The sequence below is a fragment of the Pelobates fuscus genome, chromosome 2 (assembly GCF_036172605.1).
Source record: "Pelobates fuscus isolate aPelFus1 chromosome 2, aPelFus1.pri, whole genome shotgun sequence".
Taxonomy (NCBI): Eukaryota; Metazoa; Chordata; class Amphibia; order Anura; family Pelobatidae; genus Pelobates; species Pelobates fuscus.
In genome coordinates this window covers 398746374-398763885 of record NC_086318.1, presented here as the reverse complement: position 1 = coordinate 398763885, position 17512 = coordinate 398746374, and the positions used below count along the sequence as shown (strand labels likewise).

At 43.1% G+C, this 17512-nt stretch overlaps 1 protein-coding gene across 1 annotated transcript in view; it reads right to left on the bottom strand.

Annotated features, from left to right (window-relative positions):
• Positions 1-14533, bottom strand: part of BICRAL (BICRA like chromatin remodeling complex associated protein) — a 123065-nt gene extending 108532 nt beyond the window's left edge. The window contains exon 1 of the mRNA XM_063443887.1: positions 14455-14533. The gene's annotated coding sequence lies outside the window, so the exon portion shown is untranslated. The remainder of the gene's footprint in view (positions 1-14454) is intronic.
• Between the last annotated feature and the right edge of the window lie 2979 nt (positions 14534-17512).

The window sequence follows — 17512 nt, the reverse complement described above, 5'->3', positions numbered from 1 at the left end:
ATAGGTTGAGATCTAGCGAACCAAATTTACACAGGCGCCGCTTAGTCTCCCGGTCCCTCCGACCTAGCGAACAAAATATACACCCTAGAACGCTAGTCTAGACAAGACACCGGTGTCCGGCTAGGGCTATTTACACAGGACCCCGCCTGACTCCAAACCAAATCAAACGGTCTTACTAAAGAGCGTTCGATTGAGCGGTGCGCCTTCGCTCCTTCCGTCCGACAGAGGGGGCAGATTCCATACACAGATTTAAACCCCTTTTGGGCCTACCGCACAATCGGTATACCCCTAGTGGGTCCGCCGTCTAAAACAGCGGTCGTCTTACCTCCTCGTTCCTGAACCTGAGTTCACACTCATCGACGGGGACACCCCAGCACTTCTTACGTAGAGGCCGATGATCTCCTGGACAACAGACCAGTGGCGCCGAGACGAAGGGAGGTCCACGCAGAAGTTCAGGGGTGCAGCCGTAGAGAACGTGGGCAAAGATAGACCGTCTCACGCCTCTGCCTCTCAGCTACCGTTGAACGATGAGCTTCCCGGCCAATGCACCAAATGATACCGGAGAAACTGACGGAAGCCAAGCACAGAGAGATGGACACAGGTTTCTTCAGGAAGGAAGAGATTTTTTATTGGATCACCGATCGGGACTCAGAGGGACTAATGTCACCAAAATACAGCAAGTTCTGAGCCCTGGACAATAGTGCAGGCTCCTTATATAGGCACATAACTCCTCCCATATTAAGCTCCACCCGCACATTCTCTTGACCAATCAATACAAATAAGAATTAACTTCCTGCTTGACCGCATGGCCTGTCCAGCACAATGGAGGAGGGGAATACTACATCCTGTATTCTTGCACATGCTCCGTACACTACTGATCGTATCTTGCCTCGTGCAACCAACTGATCGATACGTCAGCATATGCACGTACACATGCCACGTGGTAATCTCGGCCTACTAAATGTATTTTTACCGAGATTCCACCACAGCTTGTGATTTGACAGACTGGACAAAAGTTGAAAGCGGAGCTCCGCCTTTTGTTAACTTAAGGCTTGTCCATAAGTAGTTGCATTGGAATTTTAATTCAATCCATCTAATGTGGACACATAAGTGGAAGCAATGAGGAGGTAGCAGTGATTGGCTGAAAGCATCACATGACGCACTCAGCCTATCACTACCCACCCATCATGAGTCAGTGATAGAAATGTATGAATATTTGTTTGCAATTAGCGGCCAGTGATAAGCTGAGAGCGAATGCTGACACTTTAATTCAATCACTGTTGTCTAATCATTGCTTCTGCATTAGTCCAAACAGAAGACGAGAGTAAGAGACCAGTGTTTGGAGGCACATCCTTATTGTTTCTGTACCTTTCGAGAAAGATAAAACTAAGGGACTCCAGGCACCATAACAACTTCAATATCCTTCATTACCTTTCCAATGTTTAGAAAAAAACTTTTTTTTTTAAATCACAACACATTGTGTTAACAGGCAGAGTACTACTCTTACATTTACAGTAATATGCTGAAAATGTGCCACAGTTTTCAATGTTGTGTACTTTTTTTTTTTTTTAAAGGTTTTTAAAAATGATTACAATCATTGTGATTTAATGTATCATACTTATATAGCCCTGGTAATATCTAATCTTTTAACTCTGCACCTTGCAATCCATTGTAATGGAAATCCACAGAACACTGTGCAGACCAGACCAGATTAAATCTCTGTTATTCCCACATTGCACATGCCAAAGTGAAGATGTGGAGCTTGTGGTTTAGAATGTAAATGATGGTTAGCTATCCACATGGCTTCATGCAACAGAACGCATTTTACCTAGCTTTTGTTAATATGGTCTCTAATTATTTAATGAACTGTAATACAGAACCATATAAACGAATGACATGCAATGGGATATTTGGTGTTCATGTCTCATGTGCAACATGCTAGAACATGACTGCTGATACCTCCGTGATAATATATATACATAAACACGTTGACCCTATCCCCAATAAACAACGCAACACCATAGTAGTGGGTAAGGGCAACGGCCACAGTTTATTTCCATTACAACCAGCAACCTTACTGTCAGCTGATGGTTTTACCCAGCAGACAGATAACCCAACTTTAACCAGAGCCTCTTCAGTCTGTATCGTGATCCACCAACTCAGACTGCGACTCCCCAAGCCCATCCGGGCAATGTCCTTAATCCTTGCTGGCGCAGGAAAACCCGGAGCTGTGACAAAAGAAGAAAACAGACGAACAAACAATAATAATACATCCTACTGTGGTGGAATCTCGGTAAAAATAAATTTAGTAGGCCGAGATTACCACGTGGCATGTGTACGTGCATATGCTGACGTATCGATCAGTTGGTTGCACGAGGCAAGATACGATCAGTAGTGTACGGAGCATGTGCAAGAATACAGGATATAGTATTCCCCCTCCTCCATTGTGCTGGACAAGCCATGCGGTCAAACAGGAAGTTAATTCTTATTGTGTTGATTGGTTAAGAGAATGTGCGGGTGGAGCTTAATATGGGAGGAGTTATATGCCTATATAAGGAGCCTGCACTATTGTCCGGGGCTCAGAACTTGTGGTATTTTGGTGACGCTAGTCCCTCTGAGTCCCGATCGGTGATCCAATAAAGAATCTCTTCCTTCCTGAAGAAACCTGTGTCCATCTCTCTGTGCTTGGCTTCCGTCAGTTTCTCCGGTATCATTTGGTGCATTGGCCGGGAAGCTCATCGTTCAACGGTAGCTGAGAGGCAGAGGCGTGAGACGGTCTATCTTTGCCCACGTTCTCTACGGCTGCACCCCTGAACTTCTGCGTGGACCTCCCTTCGTCTCGGCGCCACTGGGCCGTTGTCCAGGAGATCATCGGCCTCTACGTGAGAAGTGCTGGGGTGTCCCCGTCGATGAGTGTGAACTCAGTTTCAGGAACGAGGAGGTAAGACAACTGCTGTTTTAGACGGCAGGACCCACTAGGGGTATACCGATTGTGCGGTAGGCCCAAAGGGGTTTTGAATCTGTGTATCTGCCCCCTCTGTCGGAGGGAAGGAGCGAAGGCGCACCGCTCGATTGAACGCTCTTTAGTCAGACCGTTTGATTCTGTTAGTCAGGCGGGGCGCTCTGGTGTAAAATAGCCCTAGCCGGACACCGGTGTCTTGTCTAGACTAGCGTTCTAGGGTGTATATTTTGTTCGCTAGGTCGGAGGGACCGGGAGACTAAGCGGCGTCTGTGTAAATCCGGTTCGCTAGTTCTCATCCTATCTGGGCTAAGTGGGAAGGCGTGTAAATTTGGAACCCACTAGACTTTTGATAGTACGACTAAGAGGCGTCTGTGTAAATTCGGTCCTCTAGTTCGTTGTATAGTGCGACTAAGAGGCGTCTGTGTAAATTCGGTTCTCTAGCTCGCTATATATGTGGTGATTGGGCAGTGTGGCTAACCAAAACGTATGTAGATTGTTTTTAGGTAGTCCATTCAAGGTACTGGCCAATAGTTTAGTTGGGAATTGTAAATGTGTTAGCGATTGTTTAGTAAAGTGTATATCTTGTTAGATAGCGCGAGCTCAGCCGTCTAGCGAGAGTGTTAATAGTGTGTTGCTGTATTATAATGCACGGTACCATAACCCTGTATATTTACTGACATTGTATAATAAGTACTAATCATTGTCGTCCATTGCATGTTTAACACCATAACCACTAATAATTGTATTGTGACCTTAACTTGTGCTTTGACCTATGCTAACCGTACTGTAACCGCTATTTGTAAAAGACGATGTTACTGGGGTGTGTTATAGACGGGTAATTCGTATATAGAGAATTATAGCGTGGGTGACTGTATAGTTACGCCAAAGGGCATAATATTGATTATATAGTGACTGGTGTAACAGCTGTGTGTGTACGGGAATTCCCTGAGTGTTTATTGTTATTGTGTACGTTTCACTTGGTAACCGTACCACGTGGTGCTGTTGCCAGAGGAAACGGGTGTGACTGTTGAATAGTACGCGTGTATAGTATTTGTTGTCGACGACGTTCCATTGTTAAGTATGGGTGCGTCGCAGTCAACGATTCCGGATCCCTTAGGTTGCATGGTAAAGAATTTTAAAAAGGGATTTAAAACTTGTGATTTTGGGGTTAAGATGTCTCCTGTACGTTTGGTTACTTTGTGCACTAGGGAGTGGCCTACTTTGGTTGCGGCATGGCCGCCACGTGGCAGTTTGGATCTAACTCTGGTACAGCGCTTACACGTGGCTGTATCAGGTAGGCCTGAACTTTACGGCCAGTTTCCTTATATTGACTGTTGGAGACAGGCCGTAAATGACTCGCCAAAATGGCTCCAGACATGCCACGAGGAGCAGTGTCGCCTCATGGTAGCTAGGACTTGTTCGTCCACTAGGACCGGTGTTAGGCCCATTTTGGACACGCCCCCTGAGTCCGAGATCCCTTTGCCGCCCCCTTACTTTCCGTTAAGAAGAAGTGACGCAAACGCAGGAAGCCCTGCACCCCTCCCCTCATTACCCCCATCCACTTCCGCTTCCTCCTCCAGTACAGGATCCACCCCCCCTCGTACTAAATCTCCCCTTCCGGAACCAGAACCCACCCCCATTAAAAACGAATATCCTGATTTGGCGCCACTTCAGACTTCCGGTCAAGCTTCATCTAGCTCGGCTCGAAGTGTTTTATTTACGACCTTTTCCCAAAACCAACCTCCCACATCCCCATACCCTATCTCTCCCCGACCGGAACCCATGACTGACGCCTCTCTACGTAGCCCCATCCAAACCCGACAGTTGACTGGTGCCCAACAATTAAAGCATTATCAGATGCCTCTTCGCCTAAATCCCGGGTCAGCTTATATCGATGCCGCAGGTCAAATGGCACACGCTGACCCAGTCTTCGTATATGTCCCATTTACCACAACCGACCTTTTAAACTGGAAGACCCATAATTCCTCGTATACTGAGAAACCACAAGCCATGACTGATCTGTTCACCTCAATAGTACAGACGCATAATCCGACATGGGCTGATTGCCAGCAGTTACTAATGACTTTATTTAACAATGAGGAAAGGACAAGAATAAATCAAGCAGCCATTAAAGCATTAGAAGATAGAGCCCGTGCTTTGAACCAAGCTAATCCAGCAGCATGGGCCGCAACACACTATCCCAATACCGATCCCGATTGGAACGTAAATGGTGCTGATATGGTTCAACTCAGAGCCTATAGAGACGCTATAATTGCTGGCATGAAAGCAGGAGGAAAGAAAGCCATTAACATGTCGAAGACAGTTGAGGTGATCCAGAAAAGCGATGAAGCGCCCAGTGTCTTTTATGACCGATTATTGGAGGCATACCGCTTGTATACCCCCTTTAATCCGGAAGACGCAGATAATTCCCGAATGGTTAACTCCGCCTTTGTCAGCCAAGCATACGGAGATATTAAGCGCAAGCTACAAAAGTTAGAAGGGTTTGCAGGTATGTCAATCACCCAACTAATGGAGGTAGCAAATAAGGTCTATATGAACAGGGATACAGAAAATAAGAAAGAGGAAGAGCGCAAGATGCGTAAAAAGGCTGATATGCTAGCGGTAGCGATCGCAGGCGTAGATAGACGGGGCCCAGATAGAGGCGATAGTAAGTGGAATGAGGAACCTCTAAGTAGGAATCAGTGCGCTTACTGTAGGGAAGAAGGGCATTGGAGAAATGAGTGTCCGCGAAGAGAACAGTCTGAGAGAGACAGACCTAGGTCAGGTTACGGAAACTTTAGAGGCAGAGCGAGAGGTAGAGGAGGCCCCGGAGGGAGTAATGGTTATAGAGGGAGTAATGGGAACAGAGGAAGTGTTAGGGAAGACAGGTATATTCCAGCAGCGCAAAGGTCCCGCGATAGAGAAGGTAGGGACTTCGTAGGATTGGCTGACACGGTCATGGAGGACTATTGATACCGACCGGGCTCCATCCCCCTTGGTCGAGCGGAGCCTATGGTCGATGTATCAATAGGGGGGAAAAGGAGTGCGTTCATGATCGACACTGGTGCTGAACATTCAGTGGTGACTAATCTAGTTGCTCCTCCATCTGGAAGGACTATTACTGTGATAGGAGCAACTGGAAGAAGTGCTGAAAAACCGGTTCTTAAAAGTCGACTCTGTACATTGGGAGGCCACGTAGTAAAACACCAATTCCTTTATATGCCTGAATGTCCAGTCCAATTGCTGGGACGTGATATGCTATCAAAATTACAAGCGCAGATTACGTTCCTACCAAATGGAACAACATCCTTAAAGTTTAAAGGACCCTCAGGTATTATGACTTTATCCGTACCAAAGGAAGAAGAGTGGCGACTTTATACAGTGTTGACTAGCCAAAACCCTAGGAGTGATGAGACATTGTTTAACATACCAGGAGTTTGGGCAGAGAACAACCCACCAGGACTGGCCCGCAATATTCCACCTATAAAAATTGAACTGAAACTTGGGGTTTATCCAGTAAGCCTAAGACAATACCACATCCCACAGAAGGCTAAGAAGAACATTCAATCCTATCTGGATAAATTCATACGGTATGGTATCCTAAAATTCTGTACTTCCCCCTGGAACACCCCATTGCTGCCTGTTCAAAAGCCCGGTACAGATGAGTATCGACCTGTGCAGGACTTAAGAGCAGTCAATGATGCGGTTGTTAGTATACATCCAGTCGTACCCAATCCATATAACCTGCTTGCTTTAATTCCGGGCGGGGCTACTTACTTCACAGTCTTAGATCTCAAAGATGCCTTCTTTTGCCTCCGAATTGCCGCAGAAAGTCAATGTATTTTCGCTTTCCAATGGGAGAACGCTGTAACGGGCTCAAAACGCCAAATGACTTGGACAAGACTGCCCCAAGGGTTTAAAAATTCACCTACCCTATTTGGTTCAGCTCTAAGTCAAGATTTACTGGATTTCGAGTCCATCCCAGGAGAGTGTGTATTGTTACAGTATGTAGATGACTTGTTGATAGCAGCAGTTACAAAAGAAATCTGTCAGCAAGCAACGCACGATCTACTACACATTCTCTGGAAGGCAGGATACAAGGTGTCTAGAAAGAAGGCTCAGTTGTGTTTGCCAACTGTCAAGTATCTGGGATTCCATATCTCTGAAGGTCAAAGGATTATGAGGCCAGAGAGAAAAGAAGCTGTCTGCCAAATACCAATACCCAAGAATAGAAGACAAGTGCGAGAATTCTTGGGGGCAGCAGGCTTCTGTAGGATATGGATTCCCAGCTATGCGATACTAGCAAAACCTCTGTACGCAGCCATCAAAGGTACAGAGCACGACCCCTTCTTATGGACCCAAGAACAGCAAACGGCATTTGAAGATGTGAAGAAGGCTTTGATGAGTGCCCCAGCATTAGGTCTACCTGATCACACACGACCATTCTACTTATACGTACATGAGCAAAGAAGAATGGCTGTGGGAGTATTGACACAGTACTTGGGATCATGGCAAAGACCTGTTGCCTACATGTCTAAGCAATTGGATGCAGTGGCCAGCGGACTTCCACCTTGTCTAAGAGCCGTAGCTGCAGCCGCCCTGCTAGTAGCTGAAGCCGATAAACTCACTCTGGGTCAAGAACTTTATGTACGAGTTCCACATGCAGTACAGACGTTGTTGGATTACAAAGGAAATCATTGGTTTAGTAATAGCCGTATGACCAAGTATCAAGCAATGTTGTGTGAAAACCCAAGAGTGCATTTAGAGACTGTAAACACCTTAAATCCAGCTACCCTTTTGCCACAACCTACTGAAAGTCAACATGATTGTTTGGAAGTAATGGATGAAGTATTTTCAAGTAGACCAGATCTTCGTGATTTTCCCATCCAGAACCCCGATGTTCAATATTACACCGACGGCAGTAGTTATGTGAAAGAAGGGATCCGCTATGCAGGATATGCAGTAACAACAATAGACAAGGTGATAGAAGCTCGGCCACTGGCAAAAGGAACATCAGCACAAAAGGCAGAATTAATAGCACTAACACGAGCGTTACAATTGGCTGAAGGTTTAAGAGTGAATATCTATACGGACTCTAAGTATGCGTTTTTAACCACTCATGCCCACGGAGCTTTGTATAAAGAAAGAGGACTACTGAATTCAGAAGGCAAAGAAATCAAATACGCAGCTGAAATCCTACAACTATTGGAAGCAGTGTGGGAGCCGAAAGAAGTCGGTATCATACATTGTCGAGCGCATCTGAGAGGAGATGGTGATGTAACCAAGGGAAATCGGATGGCAGATAGTGCAGCTAAGCGTGCTGCTGAATCAGGAAGACAGGAGTATGTGGGGCATATAGCTGCTCTAATACCAACCCCACTGTCTCAATGGACTCCAGTTTATACAGCTCAAGAAGAGGAGTGGTTAAAGACTGAACCGGGAAAGTATTTGGAGAACAAGTGGTATCAGCTAGAAGATGGAAGAATAGTTATACCAGCATCACTAGCAGTAGAAATTGTCCAGAACTATCATAACGGGACACATTCTGGGAGAGACAGTACTGAAGAATCTCTCAGGAAACATTTCTACATACCAAGATTGTCCAACTTGACTCAGGCCATTGTACGCAGATGTGTAACGTGTGCTAAGAATAATGCAAGACAAGGACCAGTAAAGCCACCAGGAGTCCAGTTTATGGGGGGACTCCCCATGTCCGATCTACAAATAGACTTTACAGTGATGCCTAAATCGGGTGGACATCGTTACCTGTTGGTAATTGTGTGCACCTATTCAGGTTGGGTAGAAGCATGTCCTACTCGTACAGAGAAAGCAGGAGAAGTTGTGAGATTCCTGCTACGAGAAATAATACCCCGATATGGACTACCCTGTTCTATAGGATCGGACAATGGTCCAGCTTTTGTTCACCAGTGCCTACAACAACTGACTCATATGCTTGGTATAAAGTGGAGGCTTCATACTGCATATAGACCCCAGAGTTCTGGTAAGGTAGAGAGAATGAATAGAACTATTAAGAACCAGTTGGCTAAAATGTGTCAGGAAACCCAACTTAAGTGGAACGTTCTCTTACCTATAGCTCTATTGCGAATCCGCAGTACCCCTACCAGAAGGATGGGCCTCTCTCCTTTTGAAATTATGTATGGACGACCACCTCCCGTACTTGGTAACTTAAGGGGGGATTTGAGTCAGTTGGGAGAAGGAATTACCCGGCAGCAGGTTGTAGAGTTGGGTAAGACTATGGAGGAGGTACAGAAATGGGTACAAGATAGATTACCTGTGAATATTTATCCCCCTGTTCATAGTTATCATCCAGGAGACCAAGTGTGGATTAAAGAGTGGAATAATGTACCGTTAGGGCCCAAGTGGAGAGGTCCTTATGTTGTTCTTTTGTCTACCCCTACAGCGATAAAAGTAGCAGAAGTGACTCCGTGGATACATCACTCCAGGGTTAAACCAGCAGCAGTCGATTCTTGGCAAGTTACAGCAGATCCAGAGAATCCCTGCAAGATCCGGTTGAAACGCACTACTCAGTCGGAGTAACGAGGAATTATTGTGGATTACAAATTTTATTGTTACAGGTGTGAGTGAGAAGGCCATAATAAAGCCTGTCCGCTTACCATCACATAGTGTATAAGCCAGGAAAGTCTCGAAGAGACACCTGTGAAGACGAGCAGAACTCCATTCCCTGCAGCCCTCACATCCTGGAAGCTGAGGTTCCATCGCACGGACGAAGACTGAGGATGACGGCGAAAGATGTGCTTTTGATTGTGTTTATTTACATGTGTTTTTATATTCAGGAAGGTAGAGGTACCGACACTCCTAGCTGTGAGGTATGCATTAAGACTACGAGAACAGGTAACCATATTTCCCAAACCCTAATTTGGCATTCACAATACGAGTGTAAAGGAGAGGTATCAAGATGTAGATACCTAAATATAGACTATAGTGTGTGCCATTTAGGAGTAGGAGAACCTAAGTGCTTCAGTCCGGAGTATCAACCTCGTACAATTTGGTTGACTCTCAGGAATGGAGATCCTCAGGGGACCCTAATTAATAAGACGGTGTTAGAATCCGTATACTCTTCGGGTGTTCTGCTATTTGATGCATGTAAGGCGATATCAAGTGGTAGAAAGCCGTGGAATGTATGTGGGGATCTTAGATGGGAGAGGACGTATGGATCTAACGATAAATATATTTGTCCCAGTAGTAAAAATAAATATGTGAGTCCTAGATGCCCAAATAAAGACTATAACTTTTGCCCATATTGGTCTTGTGTGGGGTGGGCGACTTGGGGACAGACAGGAGATAAAGACATGATAGTGACTAAGTTGCCGACTAGCCCATATTGTAAGTCTATGGAATGCAACCCAGTCCATATACTTATAAATAACCCCGACAAGTTCCTAGATAAGTATGGAAATTTATTTGGGTTTCAGATATACGGGACGGGTTTAGATCCTGGGACATTATTGTTTATAGGAATAGAGACTGATACGGTATCCTCCCAGACTCATCAAGTATACCATTCCTTTTATGAAGAGATGAGTATAGATAATAAGATCCCCCATAGCGCTAAGAACCTGTTCATAGATTTAGCCGAAAGTATTGCCGGTAGTCTTAATGTTACCAACTGCTATGTGTGTGGAGGTACTAACATGGGAGACCAATGGCCTTGGGAAGCAAAGGAGGTAATGTCCGGTTCTGAGGCAGTTGACCAACTAATATCTGCACAAGCCGATTATCATTTGAGTGTTAGAGGTAAATCTGAGTGGAGATTAAAGACCTCCATCATAGGTTATGTTTGCATAGCAAGGAAAGGAATAATGTATAATACTTCTGTAGGAGAATTAACTTGTCTAGGGCAAAAAGCTTATGATGATGATACTAAAAATACAACTTGGTGGTCGGCTTCAAATGTCTCAGAACCATCTAACCCGTTTGCTAGATATGCCAATTTAAAGGATGTGTGGTTTGATTTATCCATCACATCTACCTGGAGAGCCCCAGCAAATTTGTACTGGATCTGTGGTAAGAAAGCCTATTCGGAGTTGCCACAGGACTGGGAAGGGGCATGTGTGTTGGGTATGCTCAAACCATCCTTCTTCTTGTTACCGATTGAAACAGGTGAGACTTTAGGTGTTAAAGTGTATGATGTGAATCATAGGAAGAAAAGGGGACCCCTAGAGATAGGTACCTGGGAAGATAATGAATGGCCTCCCCAGCGTATCATAGATTATTATGGGCCAGCCACGTGGGCAGAAGATGGTACCTTTGGTTATAGAACCCCTATTTATATGCTCAACCGCATTATAAGGTTACAGGCGGTGGTTGAGATTATCACTAATGAAACATCACAAGCGCTCAATCTCCTAGTGAAACATAATACCAGGATGAGGACAGCAGTATACCAGAATAGACTAGCCTTGGATTACCTTTTGGCAGTAGAGGGAGGTGTATGTGGGAAGTTTAACCTAAGCAATTGCTGTCTTCAAATAGACGACGAAGGGCAAGCAATAGCGGAGCTTACTAGCCATATGGTTAAACTAGCACATGTGCCTACTCAGGTATGGAAAGGGTACAATCCAAGTAGTTGGTTTGGTAGCTGGTATGAGTGGTTTGGAGGGCTTAAGGCAGTGGTAGGTGGAGTCCTATTGATCTTATTGTTGTGTCTACTCCTACCGTGTCTTATCCCCTTAGTAGTTAGGTCTGTGCAAAGCCTGATAGGAAGTATAGCAGAGAGGAAGGCTGCTGCACAGATAATGGCGATATATAAATATAGGGCTCTAGATCAGGGAGAACCAATGCAGGAAGATGAATGTTGAAGATTCACATCATAAGATAAGTCTGGTCTGGTTCAAGGTAACTTGCGGTGTAAGCAAAACTAAGGTTATGTGATGCCTCAAGTAATTGTAAAATATCAAGAGGCATCAAAGGGGGGAATGTGGTGGAATCTCGGTAAAAATAAATTTAGTAGGCCGAGATTACCACGTGGCATGTGTACGTGCATATGCTGACGTATCGATCAGTTGGTTGCACGAGGCAAGATACGATCAGTAGTGTACGGAGCATGTGCAAGAATACAGGATATAGTATTCCCCCTCCTCCATTGTGCTGGACAAGCCATGCGGTCAAACAGGAAGTTAATTCTTATTGTGTTGATTGGTTAAGAGAATGTGCGGGTGGAGCTTAATATGGGAGGAGTTATATGCCTATATAAGGAGCCTGCACTATTGTCCGGGGCTCAGAACTTGTGGTATTTTGGTGACGCTAGTCCCTCTGAGTCCCGATCGGTGATCCAATAAAGAATCTCTTCCTTCCTGAAGAAACCTGTGTCCATCTCTCTGTGCTTGGCTTCCGTCAGTTTCTCCGGTATCACTACCATCCCACCTAAAGGGGAGGGCGGGTGGGAAAAATCACCACCAGGATCCCTCGGCTGTGCTATAGCAGAATGGTGAGTACTCCCAGAGTTCCTTGCACTTAGCTCCTGTAACATAACTTGTAACAATTTTGTGTTACCATGACAACTACTCCGGCCAGCAGTCATGTTCCCCCCTCCTTATTCAGTCCGTGGGTTGGCCTTTGCATTGGCATATTGATGATATGATCCGGCACTACAGAATGCATAGGTTTGAATTGTGAGACATTAGAAAGACATCCCTTGGTGCTTTTTGTTCTACTATACTGTATACAGTCGTGCTGAAAAGTTTGCATACCCTTGCAGAAATTGTGAGATTTTGGCATTGATTTGGAAAATATGACTGATCATGCAAAACAAATTATTTTATTGAAGCATAGTGATCATATGAAGCCATTTGTCACAGAGTTGTTTGGCTCCTTTTTAAATCATAATGATGACAGAAATTACCCAATGGCCCTGATCAAAAGTTTACATACCCGTGAATGTTTGGCCTTGTCACAGACACACAATGTGACACACACAGGTTAAAATAGCAATTAAAGGTTAATTTCCCACACCCGTGGCTTTTTAAATTGCAATTAGTGTCTGTGTATAAATTGTCAATGAGTTTGTTAGCTCTCACGTGCATGCACTGAGCAGGCTAGATACTGAGCCATGGGGAGCAGCAAAGAACTGTCAAAAGACCTGCATAAAAGGTAATGGAGTGTGATTTACAGGCCCCCTGGAAAAATAGAAGAGTTAGATAATCTACTTGTTGAGAAAATAGCTAAAATGACCATGAAGGGCAAAGTTATTATCATGGGAGACTTTAATCTTCCAGATGTGATCTGGAAAACCAAAACAGCAGCTTGGGACAGGAACACACATATTCTGAACTCCCTACTGGGATTGTCTCTAAAACAAGTCGTTGAGAAACCAACTCGTAAGGAGGCCATACTAGATGGAGTTTTAACAAATGGAGATTTAGTATCAGATATTACTGTAGGTGAAAGTTTAGGATCTAGTGATAACCAGTCAGTGTGGTTTAATATAAGAAAAGTGACTGAGTCACACCACACAAAAACAAAAGTTTTAGACTTTAAAAAACAAGACTTTTCTAAAATTAGAATATGTGTAAAGGAGTCATTATCAGACTGGAGCAATTTGAATGGAGTCCAGGAGAAAAAGGATTATTTAAAAGTTGCACTGCTGAGAGCAACAGAAAATTGCATTAGGCTTGTCAGGAAGAGCAGAAATATTAAGAAACCACTGTGGTACTCCGCAGAAGTGGCCAAAATAGTAAAAAACTGAAAGTTAGCATTTAGTAAGTATAAAAAAAAGTGAGGAAGACAGACAGATCTATAAGATTAGGCAGAAAGAGGCAAAGCAAGTTATAAGAGCCTCCAAAGCACATACAGAAGAGAGAATAGCACAGTCAATAAAAAGGGGGGATAAAACATTTTTTAGATACATAAATGAGAAAAGTAAAGAAAAACAAGTTTTAGTTAAAAACAAAAGAAGGAAGGTATGTAGAAGAGGATAAAGGGCTGACTTCCTTAATGAATATTTTTGTTCAGTATTTACAGATGAAAATGAAGGAAAGGGACTTCAGTTAAGAAAAAGGACAAATGAATAATTTGTTACATGTGAGTTTACAGAGGAAGAGGTTCTATTTCAACTGTCAAAAGTAAAGACAAATAAGTCGATGGGGCCTGATGGGATACACCCATAGTTATTAAAAGAACTTAGTGGTGTACTAGCAAAACCATTAACAGATTTATTTAACCAATCATTGTTAACAGGAGTAGTCCAAGAAAATTGGAAATTAGCTTATGTTGTACCCATTCATAAGAAAGGTAGTAGGGAGGAGTCGGGCAACTACAGGCCAGTAAGCCTTACTTCAGTAGTGGGGAAAGTAATGGAAACCATGTTAAAGGTACATCTAAAATCACATGGATTTCAAGATCAGAGACAACATGGGTTTACTTCATTGAGATCATGCCAAACTAATCTCATTGATTTTTTTGATTGGGTAACTAAAATAACAGATCAGAGTAGTGCAGTAGACATTGCTTACCTAGATTTTATTAAGGCTTTTGACACTGTTCCACATAGAAGGCTCATCAATACACTGCAATCTTTAAGTTTGGATTCCAATATTGTTGAATGGGTAAGGCAGTGGCTGAATGACAGACAACAGAGGATTGTAGTCAACAGAGTATATTCGAAACAAGGTCTATTTACCAGTGGGGTACCACAAGGATCTGTACTTGGACACATTCTCTTCAATATTTTTATTAGTGATATTGCAGAAGGTCTTGATGGTAAGGTATGTATTTTTGCTTATGATACTAAAATTTGCAACAGGGTTGATGTTCCAGGAGGGATAAGCCATATTGCAATTGATTTAGGTAAATTAGAAGAATCATCAGCGCTGTGGCAACTGACATTTAAAGGGACACTCCAGGCTCCCAGATCACTTCTGCCCATTGGAATGGTCTGAGTGCCAACTCCCATCACCCTTAACCCTGCAAGTGTAATTATTGCAGTTTTTATAAACTGCAATAATTACCTTGCAGGGTTAAGTCCTCATCTAGTGGTTGTCAATCAGACAGCCACTAGAGGGACTTCCATGTTCTTAAAACACAATAAAAAACAGTTTTAAATGACGCTGGACGTCCTCACGCTATGCATGAGGATCTCCAGCGTCGTCAAAATCCCCATAGTAAAGCACTGAATAATGCTTTCCTATGGGGAGGTCTAATGCACATGCACGGCCATTGCCGCGCATGTGCATTAGGTCTCCCCGTCAGCTGTCGGCGTGAGAATAGCGTGGGCGGAGCCTGGCCCAGCGCCGAGGGATATCGGGGCTGGATTCAGGTAAGTGTCTGAAGGGGTTTTATCTCTCTCAGCAACATGGGATGGGGAGTACTGCAGGATTCTGCAGTGCCAGGAAAATGGCATTATTTAACAGCCAACATAACAAAACTTGTGTCAGCGTCCAAATATTTCCAAACCTCACTGTATATTTGTATATTATATTCCCTCTGAGGCACCTGTTTGTTTTTTTAGTCTTTCCTCATAACTAATGTTTTCCATCCCCCTTACTAGTTTTGTAGCTCAACTCTGAACTATTTCTAGTTCTGTAATATCCTTTTTTAAAACCGTTGCCCACATTTGCACCATACAATCAAGGTGGGATCTGTCTATTGATTTGTAAAAAGGCTAAATTATATTTAGATTATGTGAATCAAAACCTCTTTTTTATACACGCAAATACCTTACTAGCTTTTGCAATGGCAGACTGGCACTGAATACCTTTGCCAAGTTTGTGATCTATGATTGTTCCCAAGTCCATTTCATTTAGTGCTATCCCTAATTCAACCACATTAAATGTATAAGTGGCTTCTGGGTTCCTTATTCCAAAATGTAAGACTTTGCATTTATCTCTATTGAATCTGATCTGCCACTTGCCTGCCAAGTCCCCCAATTTATCCAAATCCCTCTGTAGAGAAGTTATGTCATGTTCAGACTGCATTTTCGTGCCTAGTTTGGTGTCCTCTGCAAACACAGACAAATTACTTTCAATGACTCTTCAAGATCATGTATAAACAGATTAAAGAGAAGTGGACACAGGACAGAGTCCTAAGGCACTCCAATTATCTATTTTGTCCAAATTTTTGATTTCCCATGCTAGTTTGGCATGTGCTGTCTTTCATGAAAGCATATTGATTTAATGATATTGTTGTTCAAAAATAATTCTTGGATATTATCCCTTAAAAGCCCTTCAAATAATTTCCCGACAACAGATGTTAATTTCACTGGTTGGTAATTTCTGGGTTGAGCTTTTGACCCATTTTGAAATATAGGCACCACATCTGCTTTTCTCAAATCTTCTGGTACAAATCCTGAAAGAAAAGTTTCCTAAAAATTAAAACCAGTGGTATGGATATTTCTACACTAAGCTACCTAAGCACATTTGAGTAAATACTATCTGGCCTCGAGGCTTTGTTTACATAAAATTTATTTAATTTCTGAAGTACTTTATCCTGTGATAACCAATCACCTTTTTGCTGTAATGCTTTTATAACAGGGGTTTGCAAAACTACAGCCATATATTCTTCTTCCCTATATACTGAAGAAAAATAATTATTGAAAATGTCTACCTTTTCCTGATCCTCTTTGACGAACTTACCCATCTCACTTCCCAATGAACCAACAAATTCAATCTTAACCTTTATTAGTATTAACGTACTTAAACACTTTTGGGGGTTGGTCTTGCTCTCTTTGGCTGTGAGCTTTTCATTTTCAAGTTTAGTCCATCTAATTACCTTTTTGCAAACTCTATTGGCATGCTTATATTTTTATAGAATGCAATTGACCCCTCAGATTTAAATGTTTTAAATGCCCAGTTCTTAGGGCATTCAAAATCCAACAATTTTATAAATTGACTGGCCTTGTACTAGGCCACATTGGTTTTAGTTTGCTTCTTTTGTATTTGTTTCCTAATGGTATGTGTTATGGTATTTTTAGCAATAAACCAAGATGTTTAAATGTCTATCTGTTCCTGTCAAAATTAAAGAAAATTGAATTGCGTATATACGCTGAAGTAATTCAGACTGACACACGGAGTTCAGGTTAAAATAACTTCGAGGAAATTTATTGGCAAGTGAAGCAAGAGCGGGCTCGCAGGCCCTTTTAAGAGGCATTTTGCGTCATCATTGATTATCAAGATATCAGTATATGAACATCATTAATTGGATTAATTGTTAAGTGTCTGGGTTAGTGTCCACCTATCAATATAATTAATTGGCTCAAAAACTAAGTGGTAAGCTAAGTGTCCACCCACCGATAGGTGGTATTGTTCTGGACACGGGTGGGGACAGAGGGCTCAAGCGCCATCTTCCCTAGCATGAGGTTTACTCGGTGGAAAGGGGGGCTTGAGCGTCATTTTACACAGTCAGTGATGTCAGGCCTTGTGGTCAGGTGCAAGGTCTCTTATGAATAGAACATTTCATTAGTACAGTGTTCTCATGGCCTTCAAATTATACTATGTTGCGAGTTAGGGGAAATTCAGCAGTTTCTGAGTTAGTCATGTCCTTATAGAGAATACAGTCTCTGTTCATTGTATTAAA